Source organism: Dysidea avara, chromosome 2, assembly GCF_963678975.1.
Source record: "Dysidea avara chromosome 2, odDysAvar1.4, whole genome shotgun sequence".
Taxonomy (NCBI): domain Eukaryota; kingdom Metazoa; phylum Porifera; class Demospongiae; order Dictyoceratida; family Dysideidae; genus Dysidea; species Dysidea avara.
The window spans coordinates 54,145,884-54,165,821 of NC_089273.1; the positions used below are offsets into that span (position 1 = coordinate 54,145,884).

General features: G+C 37.2%; 1 protein-coding gene and 1 pseudogene across 1 annotated transcript in view; one reads left to right on the top strand and one right to left on the bottom strand.

Moving 5' to 3' along the window:
* Nucleotides 1-19,938, top strand: part of LOC136247707 (F-box only protein 11-like) — a 122,964-nt gene that overhangs the window by 99,443 nt on the left and 3,583 nt on the right. The window contains exons 7-16 of the mRNA XM_066039538.1: nt 16,673-16,816; nt 16,876-17,277; nt 17,324-17,476; nt 17,527-17,919; nt 17,977-18,034; nt 18,316-18,571; nt 18,639-18,916; nt 18,971-19,038; nt 19,089-19,177; nt 19,227-19,347. The gene's annotated coding sequence lies outside the window, so the exon portion shown is untranslated. The remainder of the gene's footprint in view (nt 1-16,672; nt 16,817-16,875; nt 17,278-17,323; nt 17,477-17,526; nt 17,920-17,976; nt 18,035-18,315; nt 18,572-18,638; nt 18,917-18,970; nt 19,039-19,088; nt 19,178-19,226; nt 19,348-19,938) is intronic.
* Nucleotides 7,131-11,888, bottom strand: LOC136246335 (uncharacterized; annotated as a pseudogene).

Genomic DNA, 19,938 nt, shown 5'->3' on the forward strand with positions numbered 1-19,938 from the left:
TAAATTGCAAGTTTCCACAGTTGCTGTTGTTGTTGAACAAGAAACTGTACTCATAATGTGACCCGATGAGCGAAAACTCGCCGTTTTCGCGAAATTCTATTTTGCTATTGAAATAAACTGGGTAAAAGTACACATGCTACATGACGCATTTCAATCGCTTCGTTTTGTACTGCAAAGCTCAAATTAATAAAACCTACTGTGTACACCAGTGTAACACCACCAGATTCCCCTGTTCATTGGGAGTAAGAGTTATGGGTGCTTATTTACAATGTGGTAGAAACAAAGTTTACCGTCATCATTGAGTTGTTGAAATGACCTTATTCTTTGTCCACACAGATACCTACAGGGTAAATACTATACCTTGATTGATGTGCCAATTCATGGTGAACATACTGACTCATTTTAGTGGCTTGTTTCAGTCGTGAGTTATAGTTGATTTAGCAAGTGCCTGTAACTTATTTGTCATATTGTTGCTGTACAAATCAAGGTTATTCCTGTTCCAACTGTCTATCCCTATAACTCCAAGACTATTCATCACGCTGAAACTTTGAGTGTCCACTCCTTTGTTACTATAGAGTACAGAGAAGCAACAAAATGTGATCCGGTCTGTGAAAAGGAGTCTTATAGCCTTTTCAATTGCATGTACTTGGCAACCTGTAATTTGACATGTGAGTAATGTGGTGTATCACCCTGAAACTAGGGCTGAGCGATTGTGACATTTTGCTACTTTCATGATTGTAGGATGTAACATATCACGATTATGATAACTATCACGATGTTATAACTCACTTGTATACATAGCATTGTGTATGGTCAATTTTGTATAAATTATTTATTTAACCATGCACGGTGAAATTGTGTATAACTGTTCAACACAATTAAGGCCATAGGCAGTTATTCAATACAAATATTAATAATAGTGTCATTATAGAAATTCATCTGTTTCTAACAAGTAAGCTTTTTAATCAGTAAGATTTATTTGTACATTGAACTGTCTCAGAAGTGCACTCTTAGTGCAAACTTGTTTACTGGATCACATGTTCTTCCACAACAGTATGTGTACATTTGTGTGTGATGTCACAACATGACAATTATTTATAACACATATCAACATCATGTGATGTCACAACATCACGATTATTTATGACACATAATATCAACATCACGATGTTCAGAAACAATCACGATTAATCCCACAATTGATATAATCTCCCAGCCCTACCTGAAACTTAGTCCCCTAACGTAGCACTATGGCTTGGTGTAATATGAAGGTGATAGGTTAACATGAGGAGTTATGATTGGTCAAACTTGACAATTTGGAAAGGCTATAAGACCCCTTTTCGCAGACCGAGTCACAAATGGAATTTGAGGAATGTGCAAAAACAGCTGGTTTTCACTCAGCGGATCACATATGTGAGACATGGAGAATAGAAAGGGACCTCAGGGTGAAAAGTGGGAATTTACAATATCCCTAATTATCTGAACAAGTGTAAAATTTTCATTGTTATGAAATACATCATTACTCATGAAGAAAATTCGTAAAGAAAAATCGATCGCACACTATCACTTCAATGTGACGTAAGAAAATGCTCATAACTTGCATATCCTTGGGTCTACTGCAACAAAACAAAGATTGTCTAACTCCTCACGAGCAGGCAAATAAGATGATGTCCAGGTTTTTATTGTTAGTCCCTTCCTTCACTAAGAAAGAGGCATTCAAAAAAATTTATGGAATTTTTTCAATAATACGCAAATATTTTACCCAATGTTTTCAATGTTTTATACTGGAAATTTAGGCTTGCACTATTGTGTCGGGTATTCGCAGATCCGGTCACGTTTAATGGTGTTCACTCTTTGAATACACCTTTTATCATGCTCAGTTGATGTTTGTAGAAACTACATGTACATGCACAATCAGATATTAAGGTATTAGTAGTTAATAAACGTATTTTTCAGATACCGAAGTGGTTTTCTAAAAATACCGAATACCGAATTTGATGTAGTAATTAATTTTTTTGTGGTTTAGTGGTGACCATATACGTAGATGAAGTCATCCCCATACAACCATGTTTACGCTGCAGACAAGCACAGAGCTATGTGTGTTGAAGTATTCACAATGGTTTTTACTATTTGGAATACTCCAAAACTTACTTAGTGGCACAATAATATTGTTGTTTCATTTGATCCTTAATAGCACAATGTGGGTATAGGTGTAAATCATAGCTTTCTCATGTTTTTAATAAGAGTGTGAAATATACAAGGTATTTAGTGATACCGAGGTATTTAGTGATACCGAGGTATTTAGTGATACCGAGGTATTTAGTGATAAAGAGGTATTTAGTGATACCGAGGTATTTAGTGATACCGAGGTATTTAGTGATACCGAGGTATTTAGTGATACCGGGGTATTTAGTGATACCGAGGTATTTAGTGATACCGGGGTATTTAGTGATACCGAGGTATTTAGTGATACTGAGGTATTTAGTGATACCGAGGTATTTAGTGATACCGAGGTATTTAGGATACCGAGGTATTTAGTGATACCGAGGTATTTAGTGATACCGAGGTATTTTTCCTAATATCATACCATTCTTCAATATTGCAATACCGCCCATCCCTAATAAGAGTAGTAGTTCAATTGTAATTTCTCTTTAAATGTGTACTTGTACTTAAATATTATCAAAAGTACTTGTATTGTATTAAAATACATATCCTTGAAAATCATATGTACTGTACTTATACTTTAGTAAATCTCAAAAGTATTTGTACTTTACTTAAATACCCATACAGAAATTTCTACTTGTCATGCGATGGTTACAAACTGGTAACATATCTGTGGTATACGTGTGGGATTGTGATTAACTTGTACAAAGATTGTGCATATCTGGTCGTTGCTGCAGAAACTTGTGAATTGTGAATTGATTGTTTTATTGTATGTAAATAACTTGTGAATATATTGTTGTATTGTACAAGTATGTAAAAAATATGTGTCTAGATTGTGTGTGTTGTGTGTGTGTTGTATTGTGTTGTGTTGTGTGTGCATGTGTTGTGTTGTGTTGTGTGTGTGTTGTGTGTGTGTGTGTGTGTGTAGCCATTAACTGCACTGCATGTATGAATCTACCATGCACAAGTCCATTTTAAATCTTGCATGCTCACATATTATTTCCTTTACACCGCCGTTGAGTTTAATTTGTTTGTTAGGTGAGCATTTTAGCTATATCTTCATGCAATTGTGTTTACACTGCATGTGCATGTACTATGTTGACAAACTTTAAAGGTATTCTGTATCATCTGTGTTTGCCTTCCACCGTTAGGCATCATGTTAACAATAACGTATAAACTAAACGAGAAAACACAGATACAGCAAAAAACATGGGTAATTAGAAACACCGAGCTCTATTATGGTTGCACTTTTCAATGTAAAACCACACAATATGATGTCATTGGAATGACCTTTATAAAGATAATCGAATAGAGCTGTTACACAACTCTCAAAATGGTAGTGTGGTTTAAAGTCCATCCTTGTTCCCTTTATCCTAAGCCTGCTTTAAGGCCTTCTGTATATACCCCTTAACAGCTCTCTCAGACCTCTCTATGCACACATGGGTATGTGGATCCTTATGTTAGAAACTTTGTCACAGTTCTCAAGTCTGCACAGTTTTTTTTTAACTCAGGAAGCAGTCCATGCAGCTTTGTAATCATAGGGTGCTATGTGTGTGTGGGATAATGACTCGGGCATATGTACATAATTATGGTCACTCATTTTATACTAATGTATTAGTCACTACAATTCCATAGTGCTTGTTTTGTTAGAAATGGTGGGAGTGTAGCACGTACCTCAACAGAAAGGTAATATGACTTCTTATTAAAGTGGCAGTGACTTGGTTCACATCCACCTATTTAGCTACTTCAACATCAGCAAGAACAAATGACATCACAGTAGATGCCACCTAAGTGTATTTAAACATTTTATCATTTTCCACAGGTATGCAGACTCCATACACATATCATTACTTGTAGTGCTTCTAACTCTGTAGTGGTGTACGTTTCAACAATCAAGACTATGTACATGCACGAACATTACATTACATGACATTACGTGATGCTTTTTGAATGCATATTATATATATATAACAGATCATAATCATTACAAAAAACATGCATTTTCTAGTGCAGTTCCCTTATAAGGCAAGGGCCAGTTTTGCAGCCAGAATACATTCAGGTGACAAAATACAGGTTGGGTGTAACCTGCAAATGGGAACTGCAATTGCACAGACACACACATAGACACACAGACATACACCCCCTCTCCCTCCCCACACTCTCTCACACACACACACACACACTACACTACACTACACTACACTACACTACACTACACTACACTACACTACACTACACTACACTACACTACACTACACTACACTACACTACACTACACTACACTACACTACACTACACTACACTACACTACACTACACTACACTACACTACACTACACTACACTACACTACACTACACTACACTACACTACACTACACTACACTACACTACACTACACTACACTACACTACACTACACTACACTACACTACACTACACTACACTACACTACACTACACTACACTACACTACACTACACTACACTACACTACACTACACTACACTACACTACACTACACTACACTACACTACACTACACTACACTACACTACACTACACTACACTACACTACACTACACTACACTACACTACACTACACTACACTACACTACACTACACTACACTACACTACACTACACTACACTACACTACACTACACTACACTACACTACACTACACTACACTACACTACACTACACTACACTACACTACACTACACTACACTACACTACACTACACTACACTACACTACACTACACTACACTACACTACACTACACTACACTACACTACACTACACTACACTACACTACACTACACTACACTACACTACACTACACTACACTACACTACACTACACTACACTACACTACACTACACTACACTACACTACACTACACTACACTACACTACACTACACTACACTACACTACACTACACTACACTACACTACACTACACTACACTACACTACACTACACTACACTACACTACACTACACTACACTACACTACACTACACTACACTACACTACACTACACTACACTACACTACACTACACTACACTACACTACACTACACTACACTACACTACACTACACTACACTACACTACACTACACTACACTACACTACACTACACTACACTACACTACACTACACTACACTACACTACACTACACTACACTACACTACACTACACTACACTACACTACACTACACTACACTACACTACACTACACTACACTACACTACACTACACTACACTACACTACACTACACTACACTACACTACACTACACTACACTACACTACACTACACTACACTACACTACACTACACTACACTACACTACACTACACTACACTACACTACACTACACTACACTACACTACACTACACTACACTACACTACACTACACTACACTACACTACACTACACTACACTACACTACACTACACTACACTACACTACACTACACTACACTACACTACACTACACTACACTACACTACACTACACTACACTACACTACACTACACTACACTACACTACACTACACTACACTACACTACACTACACTACACTACACTACACTACACTACACACCGGCACACACACACACACACACACACACCGGCACACACACACACACACACACACACCGGCACACACACACACACACACACACACCGGCACACACACACACACACACACACACCGGCACACACACACACACACACACACACCGGCACACACACACACACACACACACACCGGCACACACAACACACACACACAGTACTGAATTGTAGATGTGTGCAAATATTTAGAGTACATAAGTGTTGAATATCATACTCTTCAAAAATTACTTTGATTTATGCAGACTGAATAGAGAAATCATGTTATATACTATAGCTAGCTTTAAGTAGTGTGGTGTTAAAGCACATTGTACCAGCTTGTACTTCAGCATCAAATAATGTCAACTGAAAGAGTTGATCACATGCTCTCTTTATTCAAATGCAAATGTATGTACATCTGCGTGAAATGTGCCATAAAAGCAACTACATTAATTTTCTAGTATTTATAGAATGAGTTTAGGGATTCAACTTAGTATACGTATGTACATACTTTTACACATGTTCAATTACACTATATGCTTATGAACACATTGGTTATAATCTCTGTATTGTACATAGCAACTAGTGTTGCACCGATAATCGGTTCAATAATCGGTATCGGGCCGATATTGGCTACTAGCCGATTAATCGGTTTTGATTAAATCAAGGCCGATGTTAATCTCCACTGTGCTATGTAGTATAATGATGTGGGGAGGCTAGACATAAGTTATTTGGCATTTTAATTAAGTTATGTGTTAATGGTTTAGCGGTGACTACAAGCCATGCCCATAATAAACTGTCAGGGTTTAGGCCATGCCCATAATAAACTGTCAGGGTTTAGGCCATGCCCAACAATAAACTGAGGTTTTTAGGTTTCTATGTAGTACCAGCCACTTGTCTCAACTGTATAGCAGTTGTAAAATGTACTTAAAACCTGTTTACCATGAGTAACTTTTACTTGTGGTATACATCTAACTTTACATTTTAGCCTAGAATGAGCTGTATATCAATGGTTATGTCACTAATATGAGTCATTTAATAATGATGAGGATGAGTGTTAGTGTTATTAGTGAATATCGGATCGGTTATCGGTATCGGCTAATTCTGTTGCTTAATATCGGTTATCGGAATAATCGGCTAATTTGGATATCGGTGCAACACTAATAGCAACAACATCAATCTGCCTCCAATACATTTGGAAAATGACTGACGAACACCATTCCTAGTTCAGCACTCAAATTCATGACAATGCACTTTTCCACTATTGCATCACACGTAATCATTTCCAGTTGAGAAATACTGCAAGGACAATAATATTATGTATGCAATTTATATAAATATCAGCTTAATTTTCCTACCTTGGCTCACATACAACCAAATGATTAAGTAGTTGTGCATTAGTAACAATATCTTTACATGGTTGACTAGAAGAAAGTGTAAACCTATTTACTAAGCAAAACTGCTGTTGAGGTTGATCTTTGAAACAGAATAATTTCTGACATATGCCTCTCTGAAGTTTCCCCTCTGTATCAATATAAGATAAACAAGAATTGTTTCGCTTAGTAGTTCTTGATTTTGTTTTGGCTGAAATCACACAGTTATTTTGTAAGCATAAGTAAGGGTAGAAACAAGTATTATGCTGAGACGTGGTGTCAAATGTCCCATAGGCCTTCTGCATACAAGTGATGTCGTCTCTTGAAAAACTGCCTTGATATGGTTTTCCCGTCAGTGACATTTTCTTGCTGTGATTGATAATCCTACACATGCAAAAACACATATTAAACATTTGGAATAGGCATTTTATCACACCATATTGTTCGGCTACAAAAAAATGTGTGAAAGTATTTTTGCAAATTAACCTGGCAAAGATTATTATAATGCACACACTGTAACACAGCCAGGTGTAGCCAAGAATTAATAATAGTGGAGTGTATAGCTCCAAATTTACATGTAATAGAAAAAATATCTCAATCCAGGCTTCATGACAATTCAGATATGCTTCAGTTATATAATGACTGTATGACTGGATATTAAAAAGGGTCTAGCTTCCGCACACATCCAATTTACCAACTTTGTCAATTCATAACTTCAGACTTGTTTGGTCACAAAGCAAGCACCAGCTTTGCTGAATGGTTGCAGAAAATTTCAGCGCTATGTGATTCTTGAATACTAAGTTATAATCTTTCTAACTCACAGAATTGGTGTGTGTAGAATACCCCCTTCTTGTAAACTGGTCACAAGTGTGTATATCTACCGTTTTGCTCACGCAGAACCAAGTGACAAGGTGGGCTGTTGTGAAATATGAAATGCAATGATGGGCAATGAAATGGAATGGTCCTTTTTATGGATCAGTTGGCTACCTCTAATCATATTCATGTAAGGTTTACTCAAGGGACTTCTGTTTTTGACAGGCTTCAGTCACTAAATTAATTTCCAGTATGTGTCATGTGCCCTTGGGCTCTTAGGAAAGCAAGAATGCACTCCAGAATCTGTGCAACTGACATATATGCCATATACATTTGCTCTTAACAATAATCATATAAATTGACAGTGTTACCAGTGTGCAGGGCCACCTGACATGAAGGAGGTGACTAGTACAATTTTCATGGCTCAGGACTATTAGGGCCCTATATTTTGCATACTGTAACTATGTGTCCCATTATTTGCTGCTAGTGACTCAGCCTGTGTGCTCTTGCATGGATAACAAATGATCTGTCAAAATAAATATGCCTAGTTGACTCCCACATTATCCTACAAACTGTTGTACTATTGTGTAAAGCTAAGGAGCCAGGGTCTCAACTGAGCCATTGCATATGGTTACATTGCTTCTGGGTATATTCTGCATGTGACCTGCAACAGAGTCTAATGAATCTGATACCTTAATTGTATTCACTAGTTTGTTGGATCTATTACTACTAGGTGTATACCTGTATATAATAATACTTAGCCTCCCATAGGTGAGCAACCCCAGGCTCTTCACTGACAGTATTTTTCTGTTATTTTGTTTTTGTCTACTTTACAAGTTTAGTACTGGAGGGTGCACACAGAAGGCAGAATTTGTTTGAGGTGTTTACCCATAGCCTGGGAGCCTAGGCAACATTCTGAAATCTGTTGTGTCCACAATTCAGTCAACCATTTAATGTGGTTTAAGCTATTAGTGGTGTAAGGGGTAATTATAAGAGCATTCTATAGCTAACTATAATTACAGTGGCTATATTCTGTTCCACTCTGTTCCATTCCATTTTGTACATTCCATGTTTTACAACTTTCCAGTGACAAGGTAGTGATGAAGTGGCTTTGTTGCTTTGTACCTTTTAAGGTAGGGGTGCCAAGGTTAATTAGCATACTTCTGTCAAAAATAAAAGGGCTTCTTTAGAATTATTAGCTGTAGCTAACACACAATGTGATCATATAAAATATAAATGAAATGTGGTCATATAATGTAATATAAATGAAATGCTATGAAACTGATGACATTATCTATCATGCTGTACTAAAGGCTGCACTAGATTAGTCTCGTCAATGCAGACTGATTTTTTCTTTTGTCTTTTGGTCAGGAAAAAAGTCTTTTTTCCGACCAAATGACAAAAGAAAAATACAGCCTGTGTTGACGAGACTAGCACTAGATACAACATCATTGACTTGATCTAGAAACATGACATTTGTATCATACGTCTGAAATATACCTTTTTGAATGATTCATTGCTGTAAACAGCATCTCTTGCTGACTGCCAGGTTGAAGGACTTCTTTAGCATAACCAGGAAGTTTATGGTGTTCACTGATATGTCTGATTACCTACACAGCTCAATATAATATCATACAATAATTACTTTATTTGAATCAACCTGTTTTTCACCAGCTTGCGATCCATGAAATAGTTTCAACAATTCTCCGTTTGCACTTTCAAAAGGAAAACAGCTATGTGCCCACAATGGTCCCATGTTCTTCACAACGTTTGGAATATGAAGTAAATTGTGTATGTTAATCGTCATGTGACGCTCTCCTGGCCATGATGAAAATTAAAACTAATGAATTGTGTCATACATACAATGTATTACACTAGTGCGTGTTTGTATGTGTTTAGTGTTAAACCTAGTGTGTGTGTGTGTGTCTGCACATGTACATGTGTGGTTGCATGCATATGCATGTGTGTTACAGTATATATAGTAGTGTATAATGTCTTACCATATAGCGCAACGAATAGAAAGCAGTAATGCTTTAACAGCTCAAAACTTTGTTGGATATCTCTTTCAGTAATACATCGCTGCAACAGAAGGTAGGATGCTTCTACTAACAGCAGATGGTGTTGGTAGTAGTCTTCAGGAAGTACACCGTATAACACAGCAGTGGAGTAGTGTAGCAACCATGCCCTTAGCTCATGAGCTAGTATATTGTGTATGTGCAGAATAAAATTTGGAGTAGACAGTATAAGACTACATTATTGTGTTCATTCCACAAACATAGGACATACATACAAGCACTCATAGCCAACAATTCAGTTATTCTTGTATTTGCATTCAAGTAATATTATATGTATGCATCATGGTGCCAAAACTGCTACAAATGAAACAAACCTTTCCAAAATTTTAATGTGAATTCGATGCTTCGTGGGGTTCTTTGAATTTTGTTAGGTGGCTTTATATCACAAAGTCGGTCATCCGTAATGTTGATTTGATTTCCAATATACCGCAATTCTTGGTGATTATTGCTTGATACCCACAATCGAAGCAGAAGGCGAGTCACTCCTAACAAAATACAGTGCATGTAATCAATGCTCATGCCAGTAATAAAATTGTATTCTGGAATGCAACAGAGCCATGATGGTCCTTTAAATCCAAATTCCTGGAATGCACGATCATAACGTAAAACAATTTTTATCATTAAGCTTACTGTAGAATCAGATGAAGAAGCTTTTTCCATATGCACTACAGTTTCTTCTAGCTTTCTCTTAGGTCCTGTTGGGTTTTCCTCCACGTATTTGCATACATGAGTAAAACTGCGTTCTGCTATTTTATATGTTTCACCTGGATTCAGACAACACAAGACTGTAGTAAGCAATTATGCCTTATAATGGCTTTATGTGTTGTATACATTGCACATAAGAAATGTATATAGGTGTCCTTAATAGTAGCACATAAAGTATACTTAGCCTCAGAGTCACGCATGCAGCGACATACTGTAACAGTATTTGATTTGTATATACAATAAAATAAGTCCCTAAAATTTTTAATGGCTAATGGTTGTCAAAACAGATGGTTTTAAATTTAAAAGCAGCTGCAATGCTTGTACAGGCTATTTAGTTTGATATGTTTATCATACATACAATATAATCACAATTTGTGATCAGGCCTGTGAAAACTGGGTATGTGGGCACTGTCACAAACCATACACAACACTTCAGTACTGAAACAGACTATCCATTTCAAGTAAGTGTAATTACAAAGCCAATAGAAAGTTGGATGGCCACAGTTGGAGCTGATTTAATGCATGGTTAGAAGTATGCCAATCTATTATGCCCATATACATGGTTTCACAGGCCCGTGCAGTGACATTTACTGCTAGTAAGCTATAGTAAGAATAATTGCCTATATTATAATAGTAAATAATATTTAAACTAGTATACTGTTCATAGAAAACATGTAAAGCATGAACGCATGATACATCGACAAGTATATATGTAGTTTCGTTTTCAATAAATACCAAATGCAATGCTCAATAAATTAAAGTTTGCCGAAGCTTAACAACTTACCAGGTTGCAAGCAATAGCAGCAACTATAAAAGCCATTAAAATTGGTCATGTTTAAAATCATAGCCCTTGCAGGCAAATCACAAGTGGTGCGTAGCAAGATAGCACAACACAGAAGAGTTCTTTTATCTAGAAGAGTCACTGTTACACCTAGTAATATACAAATCACAAGGATCAATAATGCAAGTATGACCTACCCTCATAGTACAGCTGCTTCAGTGCTTCTGTTAATGGTTTCAAAAAAGACCCATATCTGGCTTCGTTGTACCATACCAGAGTCCAGCCAAAATACGATTTTCTTTTGAAATCCTGCATATTAGACATAATAGTACTCATGAACAGATAATAATATATTACCTCATTCTGAATGGTAGCTCATTGATAGGCTTGTGGGAATTATGCTCAAAATTTTCATCATTATTCTATTCCGAAATTCTTTTAAAACCTTATCATTATGCTTTTTATTATTCCCAAAAATACTCATTATTCCCAAAATTATTCCTAATTTTTGTAACTTTTTCTTCATTTTAGTAATTAAATTGTACAGCAAGACTTTGAAACAGTAAAAAGTACTAAATCCAGCTGTGTCAATTCATCAGAAAAGCTTTTTTGTTAGCAAGATGCTTACTTACCAGTAGTATTAATAATGAATTATTCCGCATTGATCGTTCTATTAGAGTAATTGATCGTTCTATTAGAGTAAGTGACTGTTCTATTAGAGTATCTCGATCTTAATTTATTTTTATGCCGACTATGCTCCAAAACTGCATCAAAATGCTGGAATAATGCTCTATTCTATTACCCCATCATTATTCCCAAAATAATTCAGGCATAATTCCCGCATCCCTACTCATTGATTAGTAGGTATATGGGCCAAAAAGAATATTTTGATGATCTAAACACTGGTATGCCATCTGTGTTCATAATTAAGGAAAGGTTGTTCTTGTTGTCTAGAATCCCTGAAGCAACTTGCTTTTGATATAGTTTCCCACTATATATATCAGTGTAGCATCCATCTTGATTTTTTCGTAAGTGGTACCTTGAATTAATTGTGTCATATGTTTCATCACCTGCAAATTAATTAATAACATAAAACATTGAAAACAGCTTTACAACTTTAGTCAGTTAAACAGCTGTATTCATGAATTATGAAGGCTAACTGGTAATTAAATGAGCCATATTAGTGGTGGATCCTCCTTAACAATGATATACTTAACAACGATATAGTATTCACTTTCTGGTTGTCAAGTGCATGTGTGATAAAATAATAAATCACTGGCTACCTGTTAACATGACCCAACTGTGAATGTATGGGTACATGAAACCTGACAATAAATACCGTATAGCGGGTATAATGTGCGAGGTGCAATTTCTGCGAAGAAGCAAGCTTTTCGTCCAGCAGTAATATCTGCGATTATAGTATCTGCGAACCCTTCCAATCATCAAAACACGTGGTCTTGATTAAAATCGTGGTATGCTACACGTGCAATGGTGTCTGAGCTCGTGTCTGAAGTAGAATCCTTTGCAATAGATTCTATGATTAGAGGATATCACGTTTACAAGGATATTTGGTCCAGTTTTATAGGAGAAGTGCTGTACTGTCGCCGTGATGTACGAAACCACCACGATCCTTTTGCTGTTGCAGTATGTAAGGGGACTACTGTAGTGGGACACGTGCCTAGGAAAATTTCTGCAGTTTGTTACGTTTTTCTGGGGAAGACAGGAGCAACGATAACTGGCACAGTTACAGGTTTGAGGCGGTACTCTCATGACTTGCCACAAGGGGGCATGGAGATTCCATGGGTAATGAAGTTTGCTGGTTGTAAGGTGATGGTGAATAAAGCAAAGTCTATACTAGTTGATATGAAAAGGCCAGTGCCGCTTTCTGTGTCTGTGCCAGTTATCTGTGGTGCTGGTACTGGTGGCAGTGATGTGAGCAGTAGCTCTAGTAGTATTAAATCCAGAGCAACCTGAGGGTGCAAAGTTTACTGTGGAAGTAAAATACACTCTACCAGACACACAAGGAGAAGACATGACCCAGGAATCTATAAGAGACATCATTGATCCCACGACAAGTATGAAAGTATTAGAATGTGAACCGCCATGTCAAGATGAGCCCTCAGACGTTGCTGACAGGAGAAATTCTACCTCAAAAGAGAGTCAGAAATATGATGCTGAGGCCTGTTTATCTATGGTTTCACTAGATCCAGTTGAAAGTACTAATGGTAGCAAAGATTCCGTGAAGCATCAAAGCAGTGCATCTGTACTAGTCTCCAGTTCAACATGGGTGAAATTTGGAAGAGTGTCTCTTACTCTTTCAGACAGAGATGAAATTGCTGGTGGTTTTCAACTAAATGACAAGCACATTAACTACGCCCAAACCATACTAAAATGCCAGTTTTCGATTAAAGGTTTGCAATCCACTTTACTGCAGGCAAGTTCAACTCCTCGAGTCAATGAGCTGCAAATTGTTCATGTCAGAGGTAATCATTGTATAACTGCCAGCACAATATTGTCTAAACCTAATGCAGTAAGCATCTATGATTCCCTCTACGATTCTGTAGATGAAAAAAGCCTGGAGATCATACAGCAGCTTTTTGGTGTTAAGGAGGTTCATGTAGTACCGGTACAGAAACAACAAGGTTTCAGTGACTGTGGCCTATTTGCAATCAATCTCGTTATGTACGGACTTGCTCAACCACAAAATTGTGTAATACCGGAAACAAAATAATATCACGTGACGATGGTTGTAACACCAGTAATGCGAGAGACCTTTTATTGATAAGGCGATTCTAATGGATTCAGGAGTCATAAAGGAGTTCACCCTCAGGCTCAAGCTTACCGTTTCTTCGTGTTCCAGCATATGTGTTGTACTGTGGCCGCTACTGAAGGTTGCCACCTGTGGTGCTGATGACCGGTGAGCTCTTGAAGGTACAACTAGTGTTCTGTGTTCAAATAGTCTTTATACCCTTTTCACCTGTTCAGCCTATCATGTTAAAATTGCACCCAGAAATAGTGCTATGTTATGGGTGTAACATGACCAAATTTCAACTTATTCACAAGTCAATTTAGGCCAGGCAAAAACTTAATTGTTTTGCATCCCCTCCTGCATCCTTTTTACCCACTGCCTCTAATTTCATTTTTGCTGTTATCAATCACAAGCAACACTGTTTCCTCTTCTATAACCAGTTGCAATTACACCAGGTGTGTGTACATACTTCAAGTAAGCTGGGCTAATAATGAGCAAAGACAAGTGTGAATTCAACAAGTCAGAAATTAAATTTCTAGGCCAACCAGTTAATCACGTACATCCTGATCCTGACAAAATACATGTTATCAGAGACACGAAAGCAAGCACCAACTAATATTCGTCAGTTTTTAGGTATGATCAATCAATTGATCACATTTTCATACATACGTCTGTGTATATAATGTGTGTAGGTCTGTATTGTCTGTATAATATTGCACATTTATGAATTACCATTCAGAGTTTGGCTGGAGATGCTACAGAAGAACCTCAAAGGCTTTAAGAAGCAGATTAAGAGTCTCTCATTGATTGAAAATGCTGTTAGTAACTGTGATGTTACTTGTTACTTAGTTACCTGATCACCTAGGTGACACATGTAGCCTTCCTCAAGGCCAACTACAAGTACTCTATTGTAAAAGTGTCAAGCTGTTAACCTCAGCTCCAAAGCCACCATCACTGGCTGACGCTGGTCGCTTCAACAATCTTGGTTGTCTACATTATCGCATGGGCAAGTACAGTTTGGCATCTTACTACTTCAGCTCTATGATGCCCTCAATGACTTCCCACCATTTCATTGGAGAAAGGTAGGTTAGTGGGTGGGTGTGTCCTGTGTTGTCATGTGATCTGTTATTGTAGCAGCACTGTCAGGTCGTCCATTGCCAGTACTGGGGGTAAATGGTCGTCGAGTGTTGTTCTATAATCTTGGACTGCAACAACTATGTGTTGGTCAACCAACTGTTGCATTCACTTCTTTGTTGGAAGCTGTACAAGTGTTTCAATCCACACTTGTGGCTTCAGCTGGCTGAGACTTCAATAGTGGATTACAATAAGGTTGTTATGGTGACCGTTACCATGGTACGTAATTGTTATAATACTCACAGGTACAGATGGTCTATGCAAAGCAGCAGTATTACCATAGTCAAACTGTAGTTGGAGCTGGTTTCCATCAAGTTTTGTTGTCATGCCGATGGAGGTAGGTCACTTATCACATGACGGATCATCATCAGCCATATATGCCAACCCCATCACTTTACTTTGCTAACATCTGTCTGTGTAATGCTCTCTACTTGCTACCTCCACTGCCACAGCAACCAATGAGACTATGTTATATCTGAGTTGCCATGTCCACCACTCCATGGTGATGCTATGATGCCATAAGGGCGTCCATTCTGGCAAACAGTTCTTATATTTTGTTATGTCAAGGTGACCCGGTGTCTTCACTACACTACAGTAAACAACTTCTGACCATCCCTTCACTGTCATTTCCACTGATGTAAGTGTCATATTGACAAGAAAGCTATGGGCTATGTAGTTAGTGTTGTTACATGGACGTAACTTTTAACCTCACAGTTGTGAATGTAGCTTAGACAACCACTTCAGTCAACTCACCAATGGTAATGAATATAGATATGAATGTTTCATAAATTTGTTGTACCATGTTGTCTTGAGTTATGGCCCAGGTGTGTTTAACTTTAAGCGGCTTTTCACCCCGGCCAGTAAACAAGTCCGTTGACTATACAAGATTATCATTTCTATACAAGTTCAACATTCTCATATTTCTTTTAATAACTTCAGTGTTTTACTCTAGTTTCCTTGATGTGTTCCTCCGTGTAAGGTAGTTTACTGTATAAAATATTCTTTTACTTCATCCTTCAAGATGCTACACAGAATTGTTAGAAATTATAACTACACTAAATGTTGACACCTACAATATGAATATAACAATATGACACCTACACTAAATTATAACCACAACAACTGCAAAGTGTTCATGTACCTATTTCACACTTTGCCCACTTTTGTTTGTATGTCTAATTATATTTCCCGGCATTCTTAAGTATGTGTATTTAACAAACTTGCCCACAATTATCACAATTTCTAATTGTGTTACTATTGTAGGTCCAAAGAATGTATGAAGGTTTGCCAAGGGAGACAGCTCAATATTTTTGTAGCACATGCCATATTTGCTAGCTGAAGCAGCCACAGAATTGTACTGCTCCTTTGAAGCCAATCATTTCATCAGGATTTTTAACACATTGTCAGGTTTGTTGTGGGAGAGAGTATAATTTACATAGAGGATTATTCACTCTTGCTTATTTTAGATTGATTTGATAGATATGAGGCACATGCCAGATGATTCTTAGTGCTACATTGCACATTACATGGATCACTGGTCAAAGTTTCACGTGCTATGGCCACTGATAAACAAGAGTGCCATTGAAGTAGCTAGTGGGCTTGTGTGCACAAGGTTTTCCCATATTTTGGGCTCCCCAAAATATTGCAGTCAGATAATGGAAGGGAATTTGTTAATGAAGTTATTAGAGAGATATTGAAGTCGTGGCCAGGAGAAGTGACAATAATCAATGGTAGACCTCGCCATTCACAGTCACAAAGTTTAATTGAAAAGGGCAACCATCTTGTAGAAATGCAGTTGCAAGCATTTAAATGTGAGCACAAGGATTCCAACTGTGTATCTTGGACTGACTGGCTGCCATGTATTCAATGTAAGTACTAGTATGAGCCCAACTAATATGTAATGTGCCCTTGCAGATAATTTAAATGTTCAAGTGTGTCGCACTTTAAAACAAAGCCCATATGAAGTGGTGTTTGGCCAGCCACCAAGGTTAACCCCATTTGCTGAATTTCCCGAAGGAGTTGACCATTGTATAATGGAAGAGGATTTAACTGATCTTATCAAAGATGGTTAGTGGTTCAATAGTGATGTAAAAAAATCATGTGGCGCTTTCAACTAGATAATGTGTCACTGCCATTTGATGAATTACCACCAACTGTGTTTCCACCAACATCTAGTTCAAGGATGTCACCACAACAACTGAGTAGAAGTACATCACCACCATCTAGCTTATTGATGTCACCACGGCGACTAAGTAGAAGTTCATCACCCCCATCTAGTTCAAGGATGTCACCACAGCGACCAAGTAGTAGTGCATCACCACCATCTAGCTCAAGGATGTCACCACGGCGACCAAGTAGAAGTACATCACCATCTAGCTCAAAGATGTCACCACAGCGACCAAGTAGATGTGCATCACCACTATCTAGCTCAAGGATGTCACCACAGCGACCAAGTAGATGTGCATCACCATCATCTAGTTCAAAGATGTCGCCACAGCAAGCATGACAAAGTGTGCCACCACTGTTACCTGACAAACCATTGTCAAATCAAATTGTATCTCCTATAGCATCTCCTACAGATGATACGTCATCACCACCAGATCACATGGAGTTGGAGTCTCAGAGGTACAAATCATTACCAATTTTGTGTAGACTGCTAGCTTTTTTGACCAGTGAAATCTCCTAGTTTTGTATAAATACATTCTGTGGGATCAAGGTTTTTTCATATCAAGAAGTGAAAATGTTTAGTTTCAGTGAAAATCTTTGTCCTTATTGTGTGATGCCTATATTTCTTTTATCAAGTTGTTTAAGCATGGAGGTTTGTTATAACTGTAGTGTTTGGTGTTCTGTCTATGTGATTTCAGCAATGCCTTTATGTTTATAGCAATATGTTATTATTCTGTTAGCAAAAACACAGTGAAAAAGTCATATAATAACCTCACTACTTGTGATCGCCATAAGGCAATTTGGGAGGCAGCAAACTTAGAGTACCGAAAGAATGCTGAAAGAATGAAATTGCAGTATGCAAAAAGGAAACATAAACAAGTTACTGTATACAATTTTGGAGATACAGTTACGTTGCGTATACCAAGGAGTGAACGTTCCAAGACTGACATGTCCAGACTATGTATTGGAAGTGAAGCGTGGACTACACCGTTTACAGTAAGTACTATATTATTTGATTTCTTCTTGTAAATGACATCATTCATTTATTCCTTTTATTATATAGGTGTAAAAATGGTGTTTTGACTAACTGGTACTCAAGTGGTGAACTTAAGCCATATGAGGGAATGCCAAGCTTTGAATGCATTTCAGATACAAGTACCATCACCAACACAATCAGCCTTAGAGAAGCTAGCGATTTATGCAAAGATGAAGTTAAATGTAACTGTTCCAAAACGTGTTCAAGTAAAAGATGCCCATGTAAAAAGGCATGTAATGGACACTAGTATTACACAAAAGATTTGCAATGGTGTATTCTATACTGATGAAAAAAAGCTTGTTAAGGTAAGATTGTTTGTGTGTAGAAACTGAAAAAATCTCTTAAATCATGTAATGCAGTTAGATGTTCCTAACTACACGAAGATTATGGAGGCTTTCTTCAGAATAGAATTCATTGGGTGTTATTGGTAAGGAGAATCATTTATATTAGAAGCTGTATACATCTATCTTGCTGTAGGTAATTGATAGCGAACAGTCAACCATAGCATATTTGGATCCATATGGAGAAAAAGATACTGAGATAGAAAAGCTCACAAAAAACTGGAAGTGAGCAACTATTTCGTGTTCTTGCATGTGCTAATTGTAAAAATTGCAGCATGTTCTCAAATCATCAGTATTTATCCAATGCCTGGAGAAAATGGTATAAGTAGACAGTAATCACGGAAACTCACTGTAAGCAGCGTGACAACAATTCCTGTGGTGTATATACAATGAAAGTAAGTTACGCACCCAGCTTTAGCTGTACAGCCATTCTGTGTACAAAACCTTTTGCCTTTGTATAGTGTGACTATAATTCTTTATAAACTTTGCTAAATATATCACGGCTATTAGTGTAGTCTATATAATTTGATGTGACTACTGTTCAGGAGCATCCAGAATGAATTTAAAATAATTATAAGTAACTACCTCTTCCCTTCCTACCGTACGCGTACGCAAGGAAATTTTGACGAATTGGTTTAATTCATCAAATGTTTATAAGCGCCCTTAAAAGTACAGGTTTTGCCTACAATTTCTTCATTTTTGTCAAAATTTTATTCGTCAAATCTGCTGAAGTCTGAATTCGTCAATTTTTCTTACGTTAAAATTTCCTTGTATATGGTATAATCAAAAAATATATAATATAGCTTATTCATTAGAACAGATATAATATATATATATTACAAATATAAAGAAAAAACAAGTTGATGTTGTGCTACTTCTAAAAGCCAGGCTCCCATGCAATTAATACTATCCCATCCTAACTAAATTAATCAGCCATGTATATGATTTAGATTATTAATTCAGCTAGATAATACAATTTGTAAATA